The following is a 6,708-nucleotide window of genomic DNA, read 5'->3' as shown; positions in this document are numbered from 1 at the left end:
ACAGTTTAAGATTTTTGAAAGAAATATTTAAGGGTATATAAAAGAAAAAAGTAGAAAAACTGCGTGAAAAGAATAGGAGGAAAATGGATTTACTCTGAATTACACAAGTTGGAAAATTAAACCATGCAAAAAAAATAAATGCCACATCTAGTGACATAAAATAAGTGATATGTTTGGCAATGGGAATGGTACTAAATAATGGAAAGTTAAAATTTCCTTTTATAGAATTTGAACAGGTTGAACAAGTCCCCACCCAAATCTAATATGTACTTGAGAAAATATAACATGACTGTAGGCAAGTGTGTGGGCATTAACTGCACATGTGCTAGGTCACATGTGGACATCCCAGCCCTCTCAGGGACTGTGAGAATGCCAAGGTCCAAATCCCAAACCCATTAGGAGGATAGTACCTGCTCCTGTTCACCGCTTCTCTCTGGTGGAATGAGCAGCTCTTACAGAATCTTTTTGTTTTCTTGTGTTGTCCTTGTAATACAAATAAAAGCCAGAACTAGTAACTCAAAGAAATTAGTGACAGGCCCTTAGCCGATGACCAGAAATAAGAACTAAGTATCAATGCTACTCTTTTAGTGCTCATATTCCTTTCTCTGTGTGTTATGTTACATTTTTAGGCAACACTGAAAAGGATAGTAATCTGACTAAGAAAACAATCTTTAGACAATTAATATTCTGCTTTTAATTTTTTTGATATCACAGTACATATTTCTCAGAGGCAAACTTATTTGGAACAGCAATTTGTAAATGTGAAGAAATGGCTGATAGCTTGACTAGGGCATTCTAAAGTTATAAAAACACCAATTTAGCTGACTGCAAGCTTCCAAGACAGCTAACGTGTGGAAACATCTTGCAAGGAGAAAATGTGAATGAGTCACGCCCTCTAAGACGTTCTAGTTGGCTCTCTGAGGAAGCAAATCTCCCTCCCCCATTTGTAGGTCTATAGGCCAGTAGTTTATTGGTGTTCCAAATTTAAACAGCTAACTTTCTAAAAGAAAAGATATGTTCATTAATTTAACTGCTTAATGAAAAATTCGTGGAAATGTTTTTGTAATCAACTTTGTTCTCAGCATTCTAATTTCACTTGTGATTAAAATGCTTTACTGTCATTAAGATACATGGGTATAAATTAAAGTTCATCAGATTGAGACATTCTATAAATTTGCCTTGGTAATTATCTTAGACTTTTTACAATTTCTACCAAGGTTTTGAATGGATCTACTGCTGTCCTGCAGTATGTGAAATCCCACTGAAAGGTCATTGACCTTCCAAATTCACTCACTTGGAGCTTTATGACCATTTATATGTACTTGAGAAAATATAACATTTTCATCTCATCTCATCTCATGACATCACAACCTTTTGTTGACCCTTCCTTTTCACTAGGCAGAACATCCTTAAAGCAGAAATTCCCAGCATCCAGCACTTTACCTGGAACATAGATACCAACAGGTGTTTGTGGAATAATAAATCAATAAAATAGTAGAAATTGGTAAAAACAAAAAAAGCTTGCACATCTAAAATAAATTCAACATATTTTCCTCTATTACAAAGCATTTTTGATAGTTTCTGAAATATCCTCCAAGCACATTTACTGGGGTATCCTAACTTAGTGATGAGAGCTCCCCAGATAGATTGGACATCCCCCTCAAAGTGAAGGGGGAAATACATATCCATATAGGTAAGGCTTGAGAACACTGTGAGAGCCTGAGTTTTAAAAACTATGGATTTTACCAGAGGTACATATGGACACGGGCATTCTCAGTAGCCTTAATTTGTTTCATACTATTTGAGGCAGCAGGAAGAGCTCAAGCTCTTAAACCTAACAAATGTGTTCAGTACATCACTATCTCACCACTGTGGGCTTTATAGCCTTACGCAAGTTACTTCACTGTTCTGTGCCTCAGTTTCCAGAGTGCAAAATAGGAATAGAGTTTCAGTATCACGGATAAAGGACTCAATAGTTCCTTGCACGGATGAGGCTCATATGCCATAAAAATGAGTTCCCAATGTTATTACTAAATGCTTAAAATGTACCTGCTCTTGCTGGAACACATTCTTCTTAGCAAAGTATCTCAAGAATGGAATAAAAAGTATCCAATGTACTCAGCCCTACTATGAAACCAATTTATAGCTTTCATATGAAAGCTATAACCCAATTACAGCCCAAGAATATGGGGAAAGGGGACGGGAGGGGAGGGGAAGGATGGGTGGAAGGAATGTAATTGGTGGGACCACACCTACGGTGCCTCTTACAGGGATACATGTGAAATTTACTAAATGTAGAATATAAATGACTTAACACAATAACTAAGAAAATGCTGTGATGGCTATGTTAACTAGTTTGATGAAAATATTTCAAATTATATATAAAACCAGCACATCGTACCCCATGATTGCATTAATGTACACAGCTATGATTTAATAACAGAGAAAAGTACCTGCTCTTGTACTAGGAAACTTACATTCATGATTTTCTTCAATGGTAGCAATTTCTCTATGAAGTCTCTCTTTCTCTGTCTCTCTCTCTCTATATATATATATACACACACACACATATATATGTTTCAAAGATAAGTATATTAAATTCAAAGAGGTTAGACAATGGGCTTAAGGTGACAATGGTGGCAAGTTGCAAAACTGGAATCTAAACCCAGGTCTGCTGGCTCCAGGAACCTTGCTCTTTTCATGGCACCATGGGACGGAGGAGATTCTGCTGCACCACTCTCAGCAAGGGGATTTATGTGGGTAGGTACACATCAGAGAGCTCCTGAAATGGAAAGCAATAACGTGCCCTGAAATTGAATAGTCTAACAGCATAATTAGGAACGATCATAATTCAGGAGTTACATGACGTACATACAACAATCTTCAGAACCCTTTTCCAGTTTCTCCTAGAAATCTGACTGGCTCCAGCCCCTTTGGTGTCAGTGCTCTGTCCTGATGCCTCCTCACAGCCCCCCACGCTTTGCTGGTGCCTGTGAGCCCATGTCCTTGGGTCTGTTCTCAGCCTGGATGGAGAGCAGCTGGTCTCCATCCTTGGGACATTAACACTTCATCTTCTGGAGGCCACTGCTGCTCTCCTGAACACCCACACTCCACAGCCAGCTTTTATCTTCTTAGACTGAAAAGTCTTCCAAGCTAAACAGTCATTTCTTTCACGACAAAATGTGGACCCTCTGGTGTAATGAGGCAATTATAACTTGAAAAGTATAAGGAACTTTTTGGCTAAGATCCATATCTGAAGAATTGTCCCTAGTTTAGATATTGGGAATAATTTGAGCACAATTAGTTTGAGAATGAGCATCTGTCATCCAGGGAAGCAAGGTTTCTCAAATAAGATGATGTTTATCACCCTTGTCTCATCAGACACAGAGGAAGAACTAAAGTGTTCCATTTACCTGAGATGGATATATATGAAGAGGAAAAAAGCTCTCAGATATAATTTTCAGCAGTAAATGTGTACAATCTAACAACCAAAGGAGGAAGCTATGGCTAAAGTTTGGGTTAGCCCTCAGCCCCCCAGGAAGCAATAATCGTTCAGTGGAAAACATGCATGTAAAATTCAACAAGCATGGCAACTTTTCCACTGTGGCACTGGGCCAGACCCGGGAACAATGCGAGATTAGCAGAGGAAGTAGCAGCATGTTCATGTCCGCAGACTCCAAAGGGCCTGGAAGGTATTTATAGCTTGGAGCAGGAGAGCCAGTACGAAATGATGGGCGTGTCGATATATTTTGTACCACTTCATCTAGTTAGGTTACTCTGGTTATCACAGCTACTTTGATCTGCTGAGCCTGTTCTCCTGATAATTTGTAGAGATAGTTGTAAGGTCCTTTGAATAATCACTAAGTAATTTTTGTAGACAATGGCCAAAGGGAAGGCCCTGTCATTCATCCCTTTTAATAGTAGGCATGACAAAGAAGAATATGGTGACATTCTTCAAAAGTTTATTATGAAGCTGGAATTGATTGCCTTTCAGGTAGGGAGCAGAAGTTAACACTTTTTTTTTACTATGTAGTTAGGAGGTGGCGATAGTTGGTTCTAAGGAATAGAAAGGAAAGACCTGGATGGAATAACATAGCAACACTTTCTCTTGCCAAAGAAAATGGATAGTAATTAAACTTCTTGTTTGTTCCAACTTCTGCTGCATATCCATCAGATGCCAAACTTCTTGTATTGTGTGATAATACACTTTTTAGAACTTTGCAGAAAGGGCAGTAACACAGGATGCCACAGAATCTCACTGAGCTATAGGTGCTGAGATCCTGTCCACCTAGGTCTAATGAATGTCAAATCTCGCTGTGTCAGGGATACTCTGACAGGTTTGTGCCAGCACACAGTGGGTGGCCTGCGGACATCCTGGCTTGATGGGTCTGGGGTGGCCTGAGAGTCTGCATTTCCAGAGGGCTCCCAGGTGATGCCTGCTGCTGGTCTTTGTACTGCCTGCAAGCAGCAAGCTTCAGCCCCAGACTGGGCTCTTAACCTGTTCCTCTGGCCCCCTTTCCCATCCCAGTTCCTGATCCAGGGCAAGCCTGAGGGGCAGAGGGAGGGCAGGGTTTCTGGAAAGTGACAGCACCAGCCTTTGCCACTGGAGGCTGGGGAGCAGAGGACCTCACAGCACGATGCCCACGGAGCCAGACTGCTCTGCTTCTGTCCCCACCATCTTTTAAGCCACGATCCCCCAGCTGCACAATAGTAGCATGACTGAGTTGTGCTTCAGTGTCTGATTTCCGCTCTCTTTTTCTTGTATGTCTTCAGTCATGACCAAGCCTCACTTTCCTTTGGTGGCCCAGAATGCACACCAGAGAGGCTGCACAAAGCTCTCTGCTATGAAGCTTCTGAATGAGATTTCTTGCCAGGCCTTAAGCACGCCCCATAATTGTGTTGCAGACCATGGGAGGAGTCCCCACCCAGAAGGAGACTCCACATTGCTGCCAAATGCTGCTCACACTGTAGTCCTTTATTTTATGAAGTAAGCTTATTTTAAATCACATTTGTTAACACAAAATTGAGATTGCCACATCCTAAACCTACAGAATCTCCATGAAGTAAAGCATGGAGTTAAAGTAAAGGTCACCCACAGGTTGGTGCGCTGGCTGGGGACGTCCTGCCCTCCCGGAGCCTCAGGCCCCTGGTTTCTCCTCACCGTCTGAGGTCGTCCCTACATGGCAGCGCTTGGGCCTCTTCTGGGATATCTGTGGCCGTCTCTGGTGACCAAAGTTTTTTCCTTGGTTTGCCATTTTGCCAAGGGGAAGTTATCTCATATATTTTTCTCTCTAGTGGTCTGATTATTTTATTGATTTCACTGACTTTCCTTCATTTATAACTTATTAATATTTGTGCAAAATTGCAAGTAAGCATTCTCAGACAATTATTCTTTCTGAGTGGGTGGCCAGCATCTCTCTCTCCCTTTTTTATTTTATTTTATTTTTTTTTTTTTTTGAGACAAAGTCTCACTTTATTGCCTTCAGTAGAGTGCTGGGGCATCACAGTTCACAGTGGCCTCTAACTCTTAGGCTTACACGATTCTCTTGCCTTAGCCTCCCAAGTAGCTGGGAATACAAGCTCCCACCACAACGCCCGGCTTTTATTTTGTTGTATTGTCATTTTTGTTTAGTTGGCCTGGGCCAGGTTCAAACCTTCCAGCCTGGGTGTATGTCGCTGGCGCCCTAACCACTGAGCAACAGGCATTGAGCCACTAGCACCTCTACTAGGTCTTTTAACTGTTTTTATTTGTAACACCTTAGCTAATTCTGAGCATGCAAAACAATAATAGTTAACTGAGTATCATTTTAGTTCCTAAACGCATTATTGAATAAATATGTATATATAAAGTGTGCATATACAGAGAATACCAAAAACTGTGTACACATTTTAAGAAAAGAAATAACTGCATTAAAATAGTAACAATATATACTGGTAACAAAAGGTGAATACACGTTGAACAGCTCATGTAACTGCAGAAGTCCAATATGACTTGAGTATTACAGATTTAATGTAGTTTTTTCCTTTCTTAAAGGTGCATGCATGTTTTAGGCCCCCTCTCTGTGTACACACACACACACACATGGGCAAATTGGGTGAAGAGACTCCACATCGCTGCCAACATGCAGCTCGCCCTGTATTCTTTTATTTTATGAAGTGAGCTTATTTTAAACCACATTTGTTGAAACAAAATTGAGATTACCACATCCTAAACCTGCAGCATTTCCCCGAAGTAAAGCTCTGAGTGGCAGTGAAGGAAATTCAGCGGGAGTAGATTGAAGCGGGAGCAGCTAATGGTGTGGGCGGCGAGTGGTGCGAAGCGACAGGTGGTCCCGCAGCCTCCGGTCGGGTCCTGCCGGCTGACGTCCCCCCGCTGCCCGCTTCCTTCAGGACGCGAGGTCTGTCCCCACCCCGGAGTCGGCAAAGCGGTGCTGGCGGGGAGCGCCCCCTGGCGGCCGGCCAGTCCCGCCCCTGCGTCCGCCCTGCCGGTCTAGGCTCCAGGGCCAACTCTAAACTAGTTGCAACTGGGTTACAGCTTTCATATGAAAGCCATAAATTAGTTCCATAGTAGGGCTGAGTACATTGGATACTTTTTCTTCCATTCTTGAGATACTTTACTAAGAAGAATATGTTCCAGCTCCATCCATGTAAACATGAAAGAGGTAAAGTCTCCATCTCTCTTTAAGGCTGCATAATATTCCATGGTGT

The sequence above is a fragment of the Nycticebus coucang genome, chromosome 13, assembly GCF_027406575.1.
Source record: "Nycticebus coucang isolate mNycCou1 chromosome 13, mNycCou1.pri, whole genome shotgun sequence".
Classification (NCBI taxonomy): Eukaryota; Metazoa; Chordata; class Mammalia; order Primates; family Lorisidae; genus Nycticebus; species Nycticebus coucang.
This window is presented reverse-complemented; position numbering follows the sequence as displayed.